Raw genomic sequence first — 22,277 nt, 5'->3', positions numbered from 1 at the left:
CCGCGATATAAACTGCGATATTAATATAATTTTAATCAGGTGATTGGAATAGCTCTATTTGGAAAGATTTCATTAATTTAAATAAACAGTTATGATCAAGTCTGTTTTTTATGCAGTGCATCTGCAAATGACAAGCAAAATAAATGAATAAACAAACAGTGTTTTACGGTTTTCTAAGTCGTCAAATAGTTTAAGTACAGAAATTGAACAATCAAATGTAAAATAACATGGACATAATTGTGCAAAAAATATAAAATTTAGAATATCTTTTAATCTTTAATAAGTAATCTAATCCTGTGATGTGACCATTGAAGATACACACAATATGTACGTTTACATGGACACCAATAATTTGATTTTAATACGATTAAGACAATACTCTGATTAAGAGTCTACCATGTAAACAGCTTTTTTTAATTACCTTAATCCGACTAAAAAGAGTACATGGAGTATGCCAATTTTAGTCGTATTGAGGTGCAGTTAGGGATGGGCGATTAACTGAAACATAATTAAAATTGACATTTAGAACCTATAATCGATCAAATTTTCCAAGGACAATTTTATCGATTATTTTCCCTACTGTTTGTGGAGTCACCTGACCCCGCTCTGTTAAGGCAGAATTATACTGATTTGTACCGCGAGCATGCGTAAGGTCCAGCGCAGCCTTTACATGGTTGCATACCCACGCACATCTCAAAAATGTAACTACACGTTGAGAAGATGCATATCACAAGCTCTGTGGTGGGTCGGTTCAGTAGCGTTGACACGTGTAGGCGGCACGTAGGACCTTGTGATAGCAGAGAGCCGGTTGGAGTAAGTGTTTACAAGCGCCGTGGGTTACAGCGATCACTCGATGCTGATGTATAAATCAGCCTTTGAAGTCTGATGCAGATTAATTCTTCTGCTGCCACTTTGCAGCCACATCTAAGTTTTGGTTAAGATGATGGACTCATTCTTGAACCTTACTTTGCACTAAATTGACAATGATTGTAAGCTGTGCCAGAGATGCCTTGAGATGGCATATTTTTCATTACAATCAAATTATTATTTACATTAAAATATTTGTTTACAGAAGATGCAAGAAATGCACTGTTTAAAATATTATTCAAAGGATATGCAAGAGTTATTTTATTTAGAAGAGATACTACTTATTTTCTACTTTTAATATGAAAAGCACTGAAAATAATTTAAGTTATTTATTTCCACCTTTTTATAAGAAAAAAAGCGACTGTTTGTTTTAGGCAACGTGTGTTTTAATTTCAGTTGTTCAAAACTGATGTTCAATAAATAATCATAGATAGTAGATAGTGTGTGTTTCCGCTTTTAACTGTAAAGATATTGTTTTAAACTGTAAAGATGCCGTTTTAAACTGTAAAGATGCCAATTTAAACTGTAAAAATGCTGTTTTAAATTGTAAAGATGCCATTTTAAACTGTAAAGATGCAGTTTAAAACTGTAAAGATGCCCATTTAAACTTTAAAAATGCCAAAAGATGACACTTTAAACTGTAAAGATGCCGTTTTAAACTGTAAAGATGCAGTTTTAAACTGTAAAGATGCCGTTTTAAACTGTAAAGATGCCATTTTAAACTGTAAAAATGGCAAAAGATGACGCTTTAAACTGTTAAGATGCCGTTTTAAATTGTAAAGATGTCGTTTTAAACTGTAAAGATGCTGTTTTAAATTGTAAAGATGCCGTTTTAAACTGTAAAGATGCCAAAAGACGCTGTTTTAAACTGTAAAGATGTCGTTTTAAACTGTAAAGATGCTGTTTTAAATTGTAAAGGTGCTGTTTTAAACAGTAAAGATGCCGTTTTAAACTGGTAAGATGGCGTTTTAAACTGTAAAAATGCCAAATGATGCCGTTTTAAACTGTAAAGATGCTGTTCTAAATTGTAAAGATGCCGTTTTACATTTTAAAGATGCCGTTTTAAACTGTAAAGATGCCATTTTAAACTGTAAAAATGGCAAAAGATGACGCTTTAAACTGTTAAGATGCCGTTTTAAATTGTAAAGATGCCGTTTTAAACTGTAAAGATGCCGTTTTAAACTGTAAAGATGCCGTTTTAAACTGTAAAGATGCCAAAAGACGCTGTTTTAAACTGTAAAGATGTCGTTTTAAACTGTAAAGATGCTGTTTTAAACTGTAAATCTGCTGTTTCAAATTGTAAAGGTGCTGTTTTAAACAGTAAAGATGCCGTTTTAAACTGGTAAGATGGCGTTTTAAATTGTAAAGATGCCGTTTTAAACTGTAAAGATGCCAAATGATGCCGTTTTAAACTGTAAAGATGCTGTTCTAAATTGTAAAGATGCCGTTTTACATTTTAAAGATGTCGTTTTAAATTGTAAAGATGCCTTTTTAAATAGTTAAGATGCTGTTTTAAATTGTAGAGCAGTAAACTAAATACCGTGAAACCGTAATAATTTTTATCCAAAGTTATCATGCCGTCGGAATCTTATACCGGCCCATGACTATAGTCACAGGGGCATGCATGAAATGTTCCTAAATGGAAGAGAAAGTGCCAAACTGCAGTTAAAGTCGAAAAAATTAAAAATGAAACTAAATTACATGAAACTCTGGAGGAAACGTGGATAGCGTGGTGACGCATGGTGATGTCATTAATCGAACTATGCAAAACAGAATCGTGAAAGAAACTTTCAAAAAGCAACTCATCTAAACACCTTAATCATATTTTATATATCTTATTCAGATTAAGGCTAATAATTCGATTACTGCTGTCCATGTAAATGTTCTCATTGAGATATCAATGCTCAAATGGTATATTTTTCAGCCCTAAAAGACTGCTGCCTGTCAATTGTCATCCGCTAGTACGAAGCGTTATTTGCCCTCACTGCATAAATGTGCTAGCTCGCTGGTTTTTTAACAATGCTCTTGAAGCTACTGACATTTCGTGCACCATGGTAAACACACCTGTTTAACGTCATCAGCTCATTAGTAGAAACTCCAATGCTCTATCTGAAATCACCCCTTATATCCTCATTCGATATTCCTTACATTAGTCCACTAATATAGTCCACTTAAAGGAGTGAATAACAACAAATGAATATATTCAAGAACTCAGTGTATTGAAAAGGAAGCAGTTTTGTTTGTGCTTTACTGGTTTATGAATTTCTCAGACAGACTAGATTTTAAACTTCTTGGTCAGGCCCTGAGATCATTATTTAATAGCTAGTGAGCTGTCTACAAGTAATGAAACAAAGTATTTAGATTTTAGGACATACAGTATACTGTATAATGTATGTTACTTTAATTAAACAATAATTTATTTTTAAAAAACATTCATTTTAAAATGATGCCATTTTGTCAGATACAGAAATTCATTTGCCGCACTCTTCCATCTCTCATGTATTTTCAATGCTATCTCATGGCAATTTGTAACTTTTTGTTTTAGTGGCTAATTCGTATGAAATCGTACCATTTCATTGGTACTATTTAGTACAATTTGCTCATCCCCCAATGACGACTGGGTTTAGGGTTGGGGTTGGGTGCTACCCCTCCTTTTAAAAATAATACACTTTCATACGACTGAAATTGTACGAATTAGCCACTAAATTCACAAAATGTGAAATAGTTACATTTCATCATGAGATTGCACTGGTATTTTCTAGCTGTTGAGTGTACATGGGCTGTACACTTGTTATGCGGTGCATTGTGGGATTGATTGAGTGCACTTCAGAATGTCAACTGATTTTGGACTACATCACAAATGGCTGCTTCTTCAAATAGTGAACAATTTAAGTGTATATAGGGAGCTTTCCCATCTCAACCCAGGATGTGAAATTAAAGACTCCTGCTACAGATGTGCAAAATGTTAGGTGTTGTAAAGTGGAGCTTTATATCCTTTTTAAGTTTCCACTAGTTCTTTGATGTTGGTTTAATGCAGGGCTATCCAACCTCAAACACTAATTAAACACACGTGAACCAATCAAGTTATTCGGGTTCATTAAAAACTTCCAGACAAGTGTGTTAAAGCTGAACTCTGTAGGACAATGTCCCTCCAGCAGGACAGAACACCCCAAGTTTGCGTTTGAGACACCAAGTGAAATCATAAGGTGCCATCTCTAAGGAAGGTAACAACAAGTTTCTTCCCAGCAACCCACAATGAGGGTTTTTTAGCTTGCATTTTATACTATATTTCAGGGTTTAATTAAATCACTAATTTAAGTATGAACAACAGAAGGATGCTTGACTTGGCAAACACAACGAACAGGAACCAAGCACCAAGAATTTGAGAGGCTTCTGACTCCTCCTAGCCTGATACAAGGACACAAAGCAGCTGTCTTTGCTGTTGCCAAGACACAACTCACCTGGTTAGGCAGATCACGGTAGCCAAGGCACTTAAGCACACTTGAATTTGCAAAAAAACAGTAAGAGGATTCTGAGATTGTTGCCCTTTCAAAGGATGTACATCCAGATTACTGTGAAAAAAATGGGAAAGGCCTTAATTTGAAAAAAACACATCTCCACAGATTTCTTTTCTCTCATGAAAACAAATTGCACCATCTCCTCCCTGCAATGATGATATAAAGAGAAGCAGGTCTACTAGCTGCTCCTAAGCTTTGGGTCTGTACTCTATTCCTGTGGGAGGGGAATAGGAAGTGAGGCAGCAGAGATTCATGTGACCCATAAAGGAGTTCATCATCTGGCATGTGACAAGCACTGGGCAGGAAACACCAATATATGATGGGAATCAAAGTACTGAGAATCTGCTGCACATGCTGATGGGTCACAGCTAATTTGCTCCAGCGCCATTAACTACATAGCAGAGGAGAGAGGTTGCTGTCACCTCAGAAGCCAATGAGCTTGCTCCTCAGATTTTTAAATGTCACATGCTGCGTCTGAAATTGCCTACTACTTGTGCAGGTACTGCACTTGAATTTACTACACGATTGTTAGAAAAATATGTTCCATAGAGTATGAATGGAATTTGGACGTACTACATCCGCTAGTTGTCATTGTCATGTGACCTACCCACGTCAGTTTCACTCCTATTAATGAATTCTCACGTAGCATTATGAGATAGCGGCAAGAATTTGACGTGCGCATCCATCAAATTCTTGCCGGAGGTTGTAAGTCACCTAGGAACCTATCACATACTGTTTGTAGAATACTATGATTTTGGACGTTACTCAGCAATGATACTGTTTTTAGCATACTATATAGTATGGAAGTATACAATTTCGGAAGCAGCATCAGTGTTGTTTGACACTAGCATGAGCAGCACATTTTTCAAAGACCCTACTCCACCCCAGCTCCACCAGTGTTTACATCTGCTAACATATAACTTCTGGGTTACATATACTGCTTGTCTGTGAATAGGTACATTCTAAACCACTTAATGTGAAAAACACTCAAGATGGCTTAATGTACCTAACATCAACCAGAGAAACTGCTTGTCTGTGAATAGGGACATTCTAAATCACTTACCGGGAAAAACACTCAAGATGGCTTAATGTATCTAAACGTCAACCAGAAAAACTCTGTCAAACTTTACTTGTAATTAACCCTAACTACTATAAAATGAACAAGCCCTTATTCTACAGATAAAGTGAATATAGTACATGAAACGTTTTCGACCAATTTAAGTCCATTATAAGGAGAAAGCTTAACATGGCTTAATGTACCTTAACAACAAGTGGGGAAAACCTAATTTCTATCAGATTTTACTCATGACAAACACCTTCTGATGTAAAAAAATGAACAGTTATTTCAATGAGTGAAAAATAATAACGTTAATTATTTTCTCCCAATTTCAGTCCATTATAAGGAAAAAGCTTAACATGGCTTAACATGCCTTAACAACAACAGGGAAAACTAAAATTCTACCAGATTTTACTTGTGATTAATAATTTCTGATTCTATAGATAAAGTGAACAATGTCACATTAAGCCTTTTATCCCCATACTACAGCTTAATGTGATTTAAATTAATAACAACTGCATATAACTAAACTTCTATGGGAATATACTCATGATAAACACTTTCTGCTGTCAAAAGAACAAGCTCTTAATTGTATGAAGTGAACAAAATCACTTTAAACATTCTCCCCATAGAAGTCTATTATAAGGGAACAGCTTAACATGGGTTAACATACCTTAACATCATACAGGGAAAGGGAAACCCAAATTTCTGTTAAAGCTTTCTTGTGATTAACACTAACTATTTTCAAAACGCAAATGACCTTGATGTAGTAACCAGCAGTATGGATGCCATCTTTACTAGCACTTTAAATACTGTGGCACCCATCAAACTAAAAAAGGCTAGAGAGAATAAAACTACACCGTGGTATAATAGTCATACCCGCGCTCTCAAAACAGCAACCCGTGCCCGAACGTAAATAGAAAAAAACTAATTTAGAAGTCTTTAGAATTGCATACAAAGACAGTATGTCCAGCTATAGGAGGGCTTTAAAATCTGCCAGGGCTGAGCACCTCCGCAAACTGATAGAAAATAATCATAACAATCCTAGATTCTTATTTAACACCATTTCTAAATTAACAAATAATCGGTCATCTTTGGAACAAAACGTTCCACCGCAAATTAGTAGTGATGACTTTATGAATTTTTTCAGTGATAAAATAGAAGGCTTTAGACAGAAAATAGGAGATATTAAACTCTCTGCACCACCTTATACTTCAGATCCAGTAAACACACCTCTGAATCTAAATAACCTACAGTGCTTTAAAATCATAAAACAGGAAGAGCTAGACAAAATTATAAATAGCTCTAAATCAGCTACGTGTATATTGGACCCAATTCCAACAAAGTTACTGAAAGAATTGCTACCTGTTATAGGAGAACCTCTTCTTAACATTATCAACTCTTCTTTATCTTTAGGCCATGTTCCAAATCCTTACAAGTTAGCTGTTATTAAACCTATTATTAAGAAACCTCAACTGGACCCCAGCAACTTAGCTAATTATAGGCCTATTTCAAATCTTCCATTTATATCTAAAATACTAGAAAAAGTTGTTTCTGCTCAATTATGCTCCTTTCTGCAGACCAACAATGTTTTTGAAGTGTTTCAGTCAGGTTTGTGAGCTCATCACAGTACAGAAACTGCATTAGTGAAAATAACCAACGATTTACTCTTAGCTGCTGACCAAGGGTGCATCTCGCTATTAGTTCTACTCGATCTTAGTGCGGCATTTGACACCATTGACCATGGTATCCTTATTAATCGCTTAAAGTCTACAGGTGTCCAGGGACATGCCCTACAACGGTCATACTTATCTGACCGTTACCAGTTTGTGAATATTAATGGACAGCCTTCACAAACCAGCCTAGTAAAATACGGGGTGCCTCAAGGATCAGTTTTAGGCCCTTTGCTGTTTTCAATATACATGCTACCCCTGGGAGACATTATTAGAAGACTTCACTGCTATGCAGATGATACTCAATTATATATTTCAACTAAACCTGACGAGACGTCTAATCTGTCCAAGCTAACTGAGTGTATTAAAGATGTTAAAGACTGGATGACCAACAATTATCTTCTCTTAAACTCAGACAAAACAGAATTATTACTTATTGGGCCTAAATCCTGTACACAGCAGATCTCACAACTCGACCTACAATTAGAGGGATACAAAGTTAGCGTTAGCTCTACTATAAAAGATCTGGGTGTCATATTAGACAGGAATTTAACTTTTAAAAATCATATATCCCATGTCACAAAAACTGCTTTCTTTCATCTGAGAAATATCGCTAAGTTACGAAGTATTCTATCCATCTCAGATGCAGAAAAGCTAGTGCATGCTTTTATGACTTCTAGGCTGGACTACTGTAATGCACTGTTTGCTGGCTGCCCAGCATCCTCTATTAACAAACTTCAATTAGTACAAAATGCAGCTGCCAGAGTTCTTACCAGGTCTAGAAAATTTGATCACATCACCCCAATTTTATCCTCCTTACACTGGCTGCCTGTTAAGTTTCATATTGAATTTAAAATATTGCTTCTTACATATAAAGCTTTAAATAATCTAGCTCCTGTTTATCTAACCAATATTCTGTCTCGCTACAATCCAACTCGCTCTTTAAGATCTCAAAACTCAGGGCTTCTGGTAGTACCTAGAATAGCAAAGTCGAGTAAAGGAGGTCGAGCCTTCTCATTTATAGCTCCTAAACTCTGGAATAGCCTTCCTGATAACGTCCGAGGCTCAGACACACTCTCCCAATTCAAAACTAGATTAAAGACCTATCTGTTCAGTAAAGCATACACTTAGTGCACCACTTAGGGGGCTTCCACACAGGTTATGCATCTTGTTGATATGCACTGTGAACATCAGCTACGCTAATTATTTTCTTTATTCTCCATTTCCACCTGGGGATACTCTTCCCGAGGCCCTCAGGCTATGCAGAGTCACTGATTCGATCCAAGACCAACGACGAGATGATCCCAAGGTTTCCATATCCTGGACCTGGCCGAATCCTGAGCAGCTACTGTGATGGTCATGGAAGAGTGGAGAACATGAGACTGATTCCTGTGACGCTCCAGAGACAGACGAGTCTTCGCTAAGGCCAGCTTCCAGCCTCCGCCACTGAGACTGCAGCTCTGCACAAGACGTTTGGCCAGCGGAGAAATTAAAATGGTCGTGCCCAACTGAGCCTGGTTTCTCTCAAGGTTTTTTTTCTTCACTTCCGCCTTTAGTGAAGGTTTTTTTTCCCCCCCTCTCCGCTGTCGCCACTAGCTTGCATGGTTCGGGATCTGTAGAGCTGCGCATCGTTGGATTTGCTCTTCAGTATTTGGACTCTCAGTAGTGATTATTAAACCACACTGAACTGAGCTAAACTGAACTGAACTTAAACACTACAAACTGAACTACACTGTTCCTATTTACTGTGACCTTTTATGTGAAGCTGCTTTGACACAATCTACATTGTATAAGCGCTATACAAATAAAGGTGAATTGAATTGAATTGAAAAGAACGGGCCCTGATTGCATAGATAAAGTGAACAATATCACGGTAAGCATTTTCTATTCCATTGAAGTCCACAATAAGGAAAGACTTAACGTAACAAACAACACCAGAAAAAAACAGATCCTAAAAAAGCGGTTGATAAAATAAAGTTTTATTTATGATAGATTAAACATTTTATGCTGTCAAAAGAACATGCTCGCATGCATGCTGTTGACATCCCCAAAACAATAGAGGAGAATGTTTAAAATAATATTCTGGATAAAATGTAAAGTTGGAAAGATCTATTTGCAGACCCAATGAAATAGGAAAAGAATAAATGTCAAGAATCATTTTGGAATCTAATCGAGACTCGCACAACTAAGGATTCCCACTGCTATCCATTTCTGATTGTGTTGACAAGGTTAAAATGATGCCATACGCATAAAATTCCCAGTTTCACTAAAACAAAAATGGAAAAGGAACATACATAAATGAATGAGATCATATAAGGACAAAAAAAAAAGAAAAACGCTACATGCCTGAATGCATCCTGCTCAATTACAAACGATAACAATCAGTGAAAACATTTTCTTGGTGTGATTAATTGCTGAAGCTTAGCATACATTATCATCACAATATTGAACCAAGTTGCAAAAAAATAGGTATTTAACAAACAGTTATTAACAAAAAAATACTTTGTGCATTGCTTTACTGAAGAAAGAGATAAATATTTAAAGTAAACAGTAGGTGAGAGTTCAAAGTGACTATTACCGCCGGGGCTTATACCGCCGCCGTTTGAAATAACTGCTGCTCTGTTTTTAGTGTAGGACCGCAGTTTGTGAAAAAGCCGCCAGGGGGCGCAAAGGGACGGGATGCGAGCGGAAAGAAATAGCCTTTACAGCAGCTTTAAATATGCTACTGTGCTTGTAAGTGATATTAAACAATAAGTCAAAGCATTATAAGTCCTTCATTAATCATTTAAAATTTGTTAACACACTTTATTGTAAACTTTTTAAGTGCAAAGAGGACTCGTTTTGGAATTGAAGAAATAAAAGACAACTAACATGACACACATTCAATACAAATAAGTAGTCTTAAATAAATAAATAAAGCAGTCTTTTAGCCTGCTTTTAGTGTTTGCCGTTTTGATAGGACTAAGACAAGACTTTTTCATTTATGTTTTTATTTATGTTTTTATTTACATTTTCGTTGTTGATTATATTTTACTATCTTATTTTATGTCTGAATAATTGTACATAATAATAAACGAATAATGAAAATAAATTAATAATGAAAATATGCCTAAATATGCCTAAATAATTAATTTATTTAAAGATATTGTATTGTATTTTAAAAATTTCTCTTGTTTGAATTTTTTTAACTGCACTTTTTAGGAAATATTTTATTTTATTTAGGAAATATTATAATCTACATGCTACTATGATGTATAATAATGTTGTTATTGTTGTTTTGTCTGGTAACCTTAGGCTAAAACTTATAATTTATAAACGTGTTAGAAATAAAGCATGAAAAAACACTTTAGAAACTATTTCTTTTGCGTATAATCGGGAAAAAACAGTCATACAGTTGGTTAAGAGGATATCTTTATTCGGAGAAAAAAAGCAAATACAAATACAAAAATAACTGAATGTTTTTTTTAAAGTTGTCTCTAATACTGAAGATGTCGGTGGGCGCTAACAGAGGTTCGTGGGGACCGTAGAAATTCGTTAACTCTGTCCTTTATGCGTTTGCTGTCAGCGCAGGTCAGGTTAGGGAATCTCTTAATCACGCTGTCTCTAACGAACTGTTTTAGGTTCACGGGCAAAGCAACTTTGCACCGCGTAGCGCTGGTCTGGCACAACTGCACGAAACAGCAAGCAACCGTACCGATCTGGACGTCCATGACTCTGAACCATAAGCATGTCAATGTGCTCTTGAGTGGGAGGGGAGAACAGTAAATCGGGATGGCAACTTGAATTTGGAGTCGGGCCAGCAGAGGTGACTTCGGACTGTTCCATATCCTCATTCAGCTTGTTCTTGTCGGCGCGATATAAGTTTATTGCATGTATAGCTAGGAATCAGATTATGAAGAATGATTAAGAGCATGCTTTTCCTTTATTTCATCCTTTCCGTAAGGTGTTTTATTTATTTATTTATTTATTTATTTATATATTTTTTTAAATAATGATGACAATATTCACTGTCTAAGCATTCCTCGGTATACTACCAACAAATTACGCCCCTGTACCCAAGTAGCCTACCTAAGTTAATTTACATTTCATGTAAAAATAAAAAATCAAAAAAAGACCAAAGTATTGTGCTAAATATCCGTACAAACGAACATGTTTGTTGTTTAACTTTCGTTGATAAAACAACACAATACAACCTATAATAATGTAGGCTAGTTAAATAGAAATAACTTTTACTGCTTGAAACAGTACACGTTACATTTTAGAAACTTCACAAATACTAATCAATAATAATATAAATAGTAACGAAGAACAAAAATATTAGCCTAGGCTTGTAACAACATAAGTCAGATGTTGAAAAAAAACTGCGTCTCTCCGCCTTTTGTTTTCTATTCATATTTTAAATTCTTTGCCAGAAAAACTAACATGTTGACTTTGTTTGGTTTAAGCGGAGACTTATTTGAGATTACAATGTTTCCAGCAGCACTGAGACGGCGTGCCTGTAGCACATGCAGATACTTTTTCGCAACCGTGGCAAAGAGGGTATCTTGCTCCGCCGCCTGCATTTCTCGGAAACCAGCTCTACATCGCGGAGCGGCGCGTTCTCAACTACCAAATATGCTGCTCCATTTCTCATCAACGTCTACTATTTATCAGTTTCTCTTTTGTATTTGGCCATTTTTGAAAAGGCCTCTCTGCCATACCTGGCTGGACTTTGCGTTCAGTAGATGACACCGGAGCTGGCTCCGCATTTCATGGGCTGGGTGACATGACCGCAGCTCTGGAGGTTCGACGTGTTTGTCCATTTAACACTTATTTTTCTAAACAAGCCCAACAAATAGCTTCATCCTAATTATTGATATATATATATATCATTGACGTATATATATATATATATATATATATATATATATATATATATATATATATACAATTGACGTTATCTATCCACAAGATAGCAACAGAACCGCATAATAAGCCCTTAGAAGATTAAACAGCATAATTATGGTGGCTTGAAAAGCCAGCATACTGTTATCTATCTTAAACTTATTATTATTATGGTGGCTTGAAAAGCCAGCATACTGTTATCTATCTTAAACTTCTTCTTCTTCTTCTTCTTCTTCTTCTTCTAAGTGGACTCATTTAACTCAGTCTAGCCAGCAGCCAATAACTGATGACTTTTTAACTTACTAGCCACTCCCTGGCAACCACTTACAGCACCCTAGCAACTGTCCCATAGATCTCCATTGTAAAAGACTCCCATTGACTTAACATTGGATCAACCTTTGTGAGCTCATAACTCTGCATCATACTGTCCTACAGACTAGAGTCTGGCCTCATTCAACTCAGTCTAGCCAGCAGCCAATCACTGATTACCTTTAAACTTACTAGCCACTCCCTAGCAACCAATTTCAGCACCCTAGCAACTGTCCCAGAGACTGTGACTAGCTTTTCTAACACACGCTAACAGTTTTAACATCCTACTGACATGCTAATCTTGGTAGAAAGGTGCTAGCAAAATGATAGTGACATGCTAGTCATGCTAGTAACATGCTATTTCATGCTAGAATCATGCTAAAAACATGCTAATTAATGCTAGAAACAAGCTGATTCATGCTAGAATCATGCTAGTAACATACTAGTTACATGCTAATTAATGCTAGAATCATGCTAGTTACATGCTAATTCATGCTAGAAACATAATAATTCATGCTAAAATCATGCTAACAACATGCTAATTCAAGCTAGAAACATGCTAGTAACATGCTAATTCATGCTAGAAACATGCTAGTAACATGCTATTTCATGCTAGAATCATGCTAGTAACATGCTAATCCATGCTAGAATCATGCTAGTAACATGCTAATTCATGCTAGAATCATGCTAGTAACATGCTAATTCATGCTAGAATCATGCTAATAACATGCTAATTCATGCTAGAATCATGCTAGTAACATGCTAATTCATGCTAGAAACATGCTAGTAACATGCTAATTCATGCTAGAATTATGCTAATAACATGCTAATTCATGCTAGAATCATGCTAATAACATGCTAATTAATGCTAGAAACATGCTAGTAACATGCTAATTCATGCTAGAATCATGCTAGTAACATGCTAATTCATGCTAGAAACATGCTAGTAACATGCTAATTCATGCTAGAATCATGCTAGTAACATGCTAATTCATGCTAGAATCATGCTAATAACATGCTAATTCATGCTAGAAACATGCTAGTAACATGCTAATTCATGCTAGAATCATGCTAGTTACATGCTAATCCATGCTAGAATCATGCTAGTAACATGCTAATTCATGCTAGAATCATGCTAGTAACATGCTAATTCATGCTAGAATCATGCTAATAACATGCTAATTCATGCTAGAATCATGTTAGTAACATGCTAATTCATGCTAGAATCATGCAAATTCATGCTAGAAACATGCTAGTAACATGCTAATTCATGCTAGAATCATGCTAGTAACATGCTAATTCATGCTAGAATCATGCTAGTAACAAGGTAATTCATGCTAGAATCATGCTACTTCATGCTAGAATCATGCTAATAACATGCTAAATCATGCTAGAAACATGCTAGTAACATGCTAATTCATGCTAGAAACATGCTAATTCATGCTAGAATCATGCTAGTAACATGCTAATTCATGCTAGAAACATGCTAGTAACATGCTAATTCATGCTAGAATCATGCTAGTTACATGCTAATTCATGCTAGAATCATGCTAGTTACATGCTAATTCATGCTAGTAACATGCTAGAATCATGCTAGAAACATGCTAATTCATGCTAACAACATGCTAATTCATGCTAGAAACATGCTAGAAACATGCTAATTCATGCTAGAATCATGCTAGTAACATGCTAATTCATGCTAGAAACATGCTAGTAACATGCTAATTCATGCTAGAAACATGCTAGTAACATGCTAATTCATGCTAGAATCATGCTAATTCATGCTAGAAACATGCTAGTAACATGCTAATTCATGCTAGAATCATGCTAGTTACATGCTAATTCATGTTAGAATCATGCTAGTTACTTGCTAATTCATGCTAGAATCATGCTAGTAACATGCTAATTCATGCTAGAAACATGCTAGTTACATGCTAATTAATGCTAGAATCATGCTAATTTATGTTAGCAACTGCCTAGCAACCACACAGAATACTTTAGCAACCGCCTAGCAACAACCTAGAAACATGCTAACATATATGTACTTATCTATGCCGACTGTTTCAAAATTCATAAAAACTGCTTGAGTTATTTACACTTTAAAACGACTTCAAACTTTTAGACTCGGCTTTTCAAGCCACCATAAAGTTTGTCCTCAAACTTTAATATCTAGTTCTTCTTCTTCTTCTTCTTCTCCTTCTTCTTCTTCTTCTTCTTCTTCTTCTTCTTCATCTTCTTCTTCTTATTCTTCTGAGACTAATTTCTAAGTGTATCTCCTCCTAGGCCTTTCAAGCTACATACTTCAAACTTTCGTCAAACCTTCAAACTGGTCTGACTCGGGTTGCTATATCTTTTCTAACTGATCCGACCTTGGGTTTTCCCAAAAAACGACCCAGAAAAATCCCAAAAGTCCCATTGACTTAACATTGGGTCAAACTTTGTGAGCTCATAACTCTGCATCAGACTGTCCAACAGACTTCTAACTGGACTCATTTAACTCAGTCTAACCAGCAGCCAAAAACTGATGGCTTTTTAACTTACTAGCCACTCCCTAGCAACCACTTACAGCACCCTAGCAAATGTCCCATAGACTTCCATTGTAAAAAACTCCTATTTACTTAACATTGGATCAACCTTTGTGAGCTCATAACTCTGCATCAGACTGTCCTACAGACTAGAGTCTGGCCTCATTCAACTCAGTCTAGCCAGCAGCCAATCACTGATTACCTTTAAACTTACTAGCCACTCCCTTGCAACCAATTTCAGCACCCTAGCAACTGTCCCAGAGACTGTGACTAGCTATTCTAACACACGCTAACAGTTTTAACATCCTACTGACATGCTAATCTTGCTAGAAAGGTGCTAGCAACACGATAGTGACATGCTAGTCATGCTAGTAACATGCTAATTCATGCTAGTAACATGCTAATTCAAGCTAGAATCATGCTAACAACATGCTAATTCATGCTAGAAACGAGCTGATTCATGCTAGAATCATGCTAGTAACATGCTAGTTACATGCTAATTAATGCTAGAATCATGCTAGTTACATGCTAATTCATGCTAGAAACATGCTAATTCATGCTAAAATCATGCTAACAACATGCTAATTCAAGCTAGAATCATGCTAATAACATGCTAAGTCATGCTAGAATCATGCTAATTCATGCTAGAATCATGCTAGTAACATGCTAATTCATGCTAGAAACATGCTAGTAACATGCTAATTCATGCTAGAATCATGCTAGTAACATGCTAATTCATGCTAGAATCATGCTAATAACATGCTAATTCATGCTAGAAACATGCTAATTCATGCTAGAATCATGCTAATAACATGCTAAATCATGCTAGAAACATGCTAGTAACATGCTAATTCATGCTAGAAACACGCTAGTAACATGCTAATTCATGCTAGAATCATGCTAGTAACATGCTAATTCATGCTAGTAACATGCTAATTCATGCTAGAAACATGCTAGTAACATGCTAATTCATGCTAGAAACATGCTAGTAACATGCTAACAGCATGCTAATTCATGCTAGAAACATGCTAGTAACATGCTAATTCATGCTAGAATCATGCTAGTAACATGCTAATTCATGCTAGAATCATGCTAACAACATGCTAATTCATGCTAGAAACATGGTAGTAACATGCTAATTCATGCTAGAATCATGCTAGTTACATGCTAATTCCTGCTAGAATCATGCTAATAACATGCTAATTCATGCTAGAATCATGCTAGTAACATGCTAATTCATGCTATAATCATGCCAGTAACATGTTAATTCATGCTAGAATCATGCTAATAACATGTTAATTCATGCTAGAATCATGCTAACAACATGCTAATTCAAGCTAGAAACATGCTAGTAACATGCTAATTCATGCTAGAACCATGCTAGTAACATGCTAATTCATACTAGAAACATGCTAGTAACATGCTAATTCATGCTAGAATCATGCTAGTAACAAGGTAATTCATGCTAGAATCATGCTAGTAACATGCTAATTCATGCTAGAATCATGCTAATTTATGTTAGCAACTGCCTAGCAACCACTCATAATACTTTAGCAACTGCCTAGCAACAACCTAGCAACGCCTTAGCAACCACTCAGAACACCCTAGCAACCACCTAGCAACACCTTAACAATGACCTAGAATACCATAGCAACCGCCTAGCAACAACTTAGCAACCACCTAGCAACACCTTAGCAACCACCTTGCAACACCTTAGCAACAACCTAGCAACACCTTAGCAACCGCCTAGCAACACCTTAGCAAGCACTTAGAACAACCTAGCAACTGCCTACCAAGAAACATGCCAATCTATACTAGAAACATGCTAACATAAATGTACTTATCTATGCCGACTGTTTCAAACTTCATAAAAACTGCTTGAGTTATTTACACTTTAAAACGACTTCAAACTTTTAGACTCGGCTTTTCAAGCCACCATAAAGTTTGTCCTCAAACTTTAATATCTAGTTTCTAACTACAACTGATTAAATCATTATTAAACTGGTAAGTGACATTAGACTTTAAAACTATATATATATATATATATATATATATATATATATATATATATATATATATATATATATATATATATATATATATATATATATATATATATATATATATATATATATATATATAAAATACAATACAATAGGAAACATTTATCAATGTCTCATTAGTAAATGTTATTTAATATATAAGAAAAAGATAGATTCCAGCTAATATGTTAACAAGCATTAAGATATTCAACTGAATTTTATTAGTTATTAACTCAATTTAATAAAACAATTATGACTTACAGATTACAACTATACATTTTAACATTATTTTTCTACATTATTAGGCATTAACTAATACATTATCACACCTTTTCAGTGAGTGTTTCAGCATGTAGATTACATTAACACGTGAAAATGTTCATGTTTGAACTACTAAGCTAAATTAGAATAATTAATTGTTCCAAGCATTTGGAGCTGTTATGAACTTTACTGCAAATGTAACAATTTACAATGTGGATGGGCGGCGTGGTGGCACAGAAGGTAGCGATGTTGTCTCATAGCAAGAAGGTCGCTGGTTTGAGCCTTGGCTGGGTCAGTTGGCATTTCTGTGTGGAGTTTGCATGTTCTCCTCGTGTTCCTGTGGGTTTCTTCCAGGTGCTCTGTTTTTCCACATAAGTCCAAAGACATGCGCTATATGTGAATTAGGTAAGCTAAACTGTCCATAGTGTATGTGTGTGAATAAGAGTGTATGGGTGTTTCCCAGTGATGGGTTGCAGCTGGAACGGCATGCACTGCGTAAAACATATGCTGGAAAAGTTGGCGATTCATTCCGCTGTGGTGACCCCAGATTAATAAAGGGACTAAGCCGAAAAGAAAATGAATGAATGAATGAATGAATGAATGAAAGTGTCCAGGATCTCAAAATTGTGCATGTTCATTATCACTATATATTGAATTATTGAATATTGACAAAGATCTAGATACAGGAATAAATAGAGGATGTTGAGGTTTAAAAGCAGAGCGTTGACAATATTGAGTATGTTGGGTGAAAGACTCATTACTTAGAGCTGTTAAGCCGGTAGAACTATAGCATGACTCACAACCCTGTCCATGGTGAAATACTCTCCTGTGACCTCAGCAGGAAGAGGGAGGTGGTCCAACCTTATGCCTCGAACTAACACAACATTCTCACTGCGAAGTCACAGGAAGCGATATTGCTGATATTACAGGATGGCCACACACCATGCCAAAATAAAACAAGCAGCAGAGATTACAAGAACAGTTAAATGACAATTCTGTGATTTACTCATGAAAAAAAAATCTCTTTTTTGACTCTTATTTATTTGTGGAAGACTTATGATAATTTAAAAATATCCTTATCTTAAAAAGCAGAAATAAAATAAATGAGATCTGGGTTTAAAAAACTCCATAATGAAAGCATCACAATAATAAACACACAAGAGAAACAATGTAAAAAAGTTTGTACTCAGGATATATCTTCAGAATTTTATATTTACGAACGCTGCATTTATGATTAAAATACATCAAAACAGCAATACTAAAAATGCTATTACAATTAGACCTGAACAATATAAAATTTCAGCACTGAAATGGAGCATTGGGCTCTGCAATGTCAAATTAGGATTTTAATTATCAAGGAACCACAGTTCAGAACACATTGTTTGTGAAGTCATTGAAAAGTTTAACTCTAATCTAATAGTATGATTTGTATATATTTTTCAAGCTCATTTAAACCATTTGGGCACAATAAACTATCAAGTTTGCCACTTTAGCAATGATTAATTTAAAGAGCCCATATTATGGGTTTTTGAAAATGCCCTTCCATGTAGTGTGTAACACAGCTCTAAGTGAAGTGAAATATCCAGCTAAGGCTTAAATCTGTAAGTGTACAGTGTTTAAAACTATTGATTCATCTATAAAGGAGTCGACTCATAGTGCTTCAAACGAGTCGTCTTGATAACAAGTCATTAGGTGTTTCGTGATGACGCGGCTACGAAACACAAGTAGTTGCGTGCGCAAACCCGGGACATTTGAAACCTGCGGCCCTGCCCACTAACACAGAAAAAAAGCCCCACACACACAAACACACACACACACACACACACACACACACACGCACACACACACACACACACACAGACATCGTTCGAATGAAGTCACGCTGTGCAGATGGACACTATCGACAGCCTACCCAAAGATGAAAGCTCAGCATTATAGCCCAGAGTGCTTCTGGAAACTACATGCTTAAAAAGAAGACTTCATCCGTTTGTTAAAGGAAGGATCAGTAAAGACTGTCAGAACATGGATCAGTGCATCATGAATCAGTTTCTACCCCCATTTCAAGTGTAAGTACGTGCGATTAAAATTGTTGCCTCGTTTACTCTAGCTTGCAAATTATGTATTTAGTTGTGTTTTGTTACTTGTAACCTTGTGTACTGTATTAGGTTAACTCTTTATTTTCGCATATCGCGTATAAAGCCACGTTGAAAACACGACGCGTGCCACTTTGTTTACGGATCGTCAGCTGTTTCTACACAAATGCAACGGTCAAGTTTCAAAATATTTCAGCTCAGGTTCAAGGGAGCTGTCTAAATTGCACCCAGCAAGCTGAACTGGTGCTCTAGTCTAGGCAAACGGTGAGGATAATGTGTGTGTTGCGCAGGGCCGGTTCAGCAAGCTGAACTGCCGCTCTAGGTTAAGGACGATCACGCCGCCTTCAACCCGAAAGTGAAAACAAAAGTGACCCGTTAGCAAAGTGAGGACGGGGGGTGTCGCAGATATAACTGAGGACTCTCTATTGGTGTTGTGTCTTCTAAGGAGGAGGAGGAGGAGGAGGTGTTTGTGTGTGTGTGTGTGTGTGTCTGTGTGAAAAGAGCAGGTAGATGGTGACGTGCTCCTCGCCAGTTCTTGGAGTTTTTGCTCAATAAAATAGTTAGTCGTCTGTTTTTTTTAAGTGCATCGTCTGTATTTACATTCACCCACTGGCAGCCAAAATCCACACCTTACACTATAAAGCGTGTATGCACTGTGACTACTTTTATATTGTTGATTAGCTGCTGGGCATTTCACTCTGTCTCGCGTTAAAGGCTGTCAGTTTCGACCAATGGCAGCAGGCTGTCATCGGTCCAATCATCGCAGATTAGCTTCACGCTGAGGACGGGTTTGGGTACAAATGAATCGCTGAACAAATCATATGGGAGTCGCTGGGATAATTAGGTAAAAATAAATGCAGATTATAAGACCATGAAAGTGTTTTTTGACCTTGCATGCATATTAGAATGTTGTTGGACACCCTTAAAACCTAAATATGACCCTATTTCATGTATAATATGGGCTCTTTAAAACACTGGAAATGCAAGGGCTGCACTTGCAACAAAGCGAGCATCGTTCACGCGAGTTGCACCAATAAACAGACGTCGCACCGCATCTTTATGTATTTTAGCCATATTTTAGATCACTCACGCCCCACGCATCATTCACCTGTGTTGTGGCTGCTGCAGGCTATGCATAATATACAGGAGCACATGTGCGTCTTCGGTCCTGTCAGGTGTGGTGCGCACTCTCATTCCCATACAGTCGAGAGTGTCTGTGTGACTGTGAACTCCACCATGCACGATTCAGAGAGCATATAGAAAATAAGATTAATTTTACTTTAAGGGAGGGGCGGGGAAAGCCATTGGGAGGGTGTGGCTCCCCCTAATATAATGGTAGGGGAAACACTGACTCATCTCAGAAGGCAATGCTGACAAGCAGTGAATGCGTGGTGGCGTTTGAAGGCGTGAGACACAGAGCACAGACGCTCTTGATTCTGAAGGTCATTAATGATATAATTAGAATAGCTAAACAACATTTCAAAACTTTTACATTGTGCTCAGCCTGCTGGTTTGTCCATTCACACACATTTTTATCATCACATGATCTCTTATAACAAAATCAAATGACCTTTATTTAATGCGCATACTAGAATTTGTTTGGTAAAAGTGTTTCCATCATAGTTTATGCACATCTTTTCTTATCGAATAAAACGTTTATCTTACTCAGATATGCATATATGTTATTTGTACGCATTTTCAAAATTTATGCGCATTTTGGGGTTTTCATCAACCGGTTTTTATGCACGTATCCAAAATGCGCATAAAAATAGGTGGATGGAAACAGGTACTGAGAATCCAGTGCTGGTGTCTGTGCCCTCGCTCGCCTTGATTTCCCTTTGGCTACAGACCAGACCACCATGAAACTACAGTGTGGCGTTTCATTTAAATGAACTCTGCAACAAAGTATGATTGCCTTGACACTTCAATCCAATTCACTCAACTTCACAAACGCCACCACATCTGCTTGTTCAACCCTGTGTGTGAATGTCAGAGCACTGAAATCAAACAATTCTTTCTTTTTATGCCATTTTGGGGAAGCATTTTTACATTTCAGCTGTGCATGAATAAAGAGGAAGAGAAACAATGAATTAAAAAAAACCTTTTTGAGATGCTAGTTTTAACTGATAATCATGGGTCAAAGACAATAAGCGTTTTTCAAGCATAAAATAGGGGACCAATCACACCAAACACATTTTCACTGCCTTTTTGGTTGACTGTAGAAAAAAACAGTATGCTTCACTTTTAAAGAACCCGTTATGGGTTTTTGAAAATTACCTTCTATGCAGTGTGCAATACAGCTCTCAAAGTGCACCATGTCTTAAGCTAATTTTTTTAAAAGAAAAGGTAATTTTTTCAAATCTTTAGTCGTTTGCCATTTCATTGTGATGTCTAAATAAAACATAGTCCCACTGACTAGTTGTGCACACAGACCTGAGAAAATGACTAGAAAAAAAACAAAAAATGTAGGCAATGGAACATCATATGTAAAGAAAACCTCAAAACTATTATATAGTAGGCTACCGGCTAAATAAAGGCACCTCATCTGAGTTTAACATCACTGTGGCCACAGCACACGTCTTTTTAAAGCTTCTGTAAAGAACAGACTTAAATATTATGACAGACCACATAATCTCAATAAACACTTGATGCTTGCTGTCAACGAGGCTACATTGTTGAGGGCCATTCCTTACGACATTGATAGGATCCGTTGTTGTCAAACTTTTTTAATATCAAGATATTTTTTTTTAAATCTGTACTACCACTATTGTCCCTAGGTTGTAATTTTTAGTCGTTCAAAAAAAGTTAAATGTTCCTTCTTTGTAAAGGTCTTGAATTGTTAAAATACATTGTTCCATTTGGAACAAAATATATAATTTAATCCAGGAGGGAATAGATGATTATTACAAACTGGAATTCAAGTACATATCTGGAATTTTCAAGTGTGCCTTAATCCGTTTCCATATTTTAATTGAACATTATATATTACTATATATCATTTGATTAGAACTATATTACATTTGATTAAACAGGGCTGGTAATGATGTC

The 22,277-nt window shown here is 36.3% G+C and overlaps 1 protein-coding gene across 1 annotated transcript in view; it reads right to left on the bottom strand.

Annotated features, from left to right (window-relative positions):
• klc1a (kinesin light chain 1a) overlaps positions 1–22,277 on the bottom strand; it is a 54,671-nt gene that overhangs the window by 22,752 nt on the left and 9,642 nt on the right. The window lies entirely within an intron of this gene.

Source organism: Danio aesculapii, chromosome 13 (assembly GCF_903798145.1).
Source record: "Danio aesculapii chromosome 13, fDanAes4.1, whole genome shotgun sequence".
In the NCBI taxonomy this organism is placed as follows: domain Eukaryota; kingdom Metazoa; phylum Chordata; class Actinopteri; order Cypriniformes; family Danionidae; genus Danio; species Danio aesculapii.
This window is presented reverse-complemented; position numbering and strand designations above follow the sequence as displayed.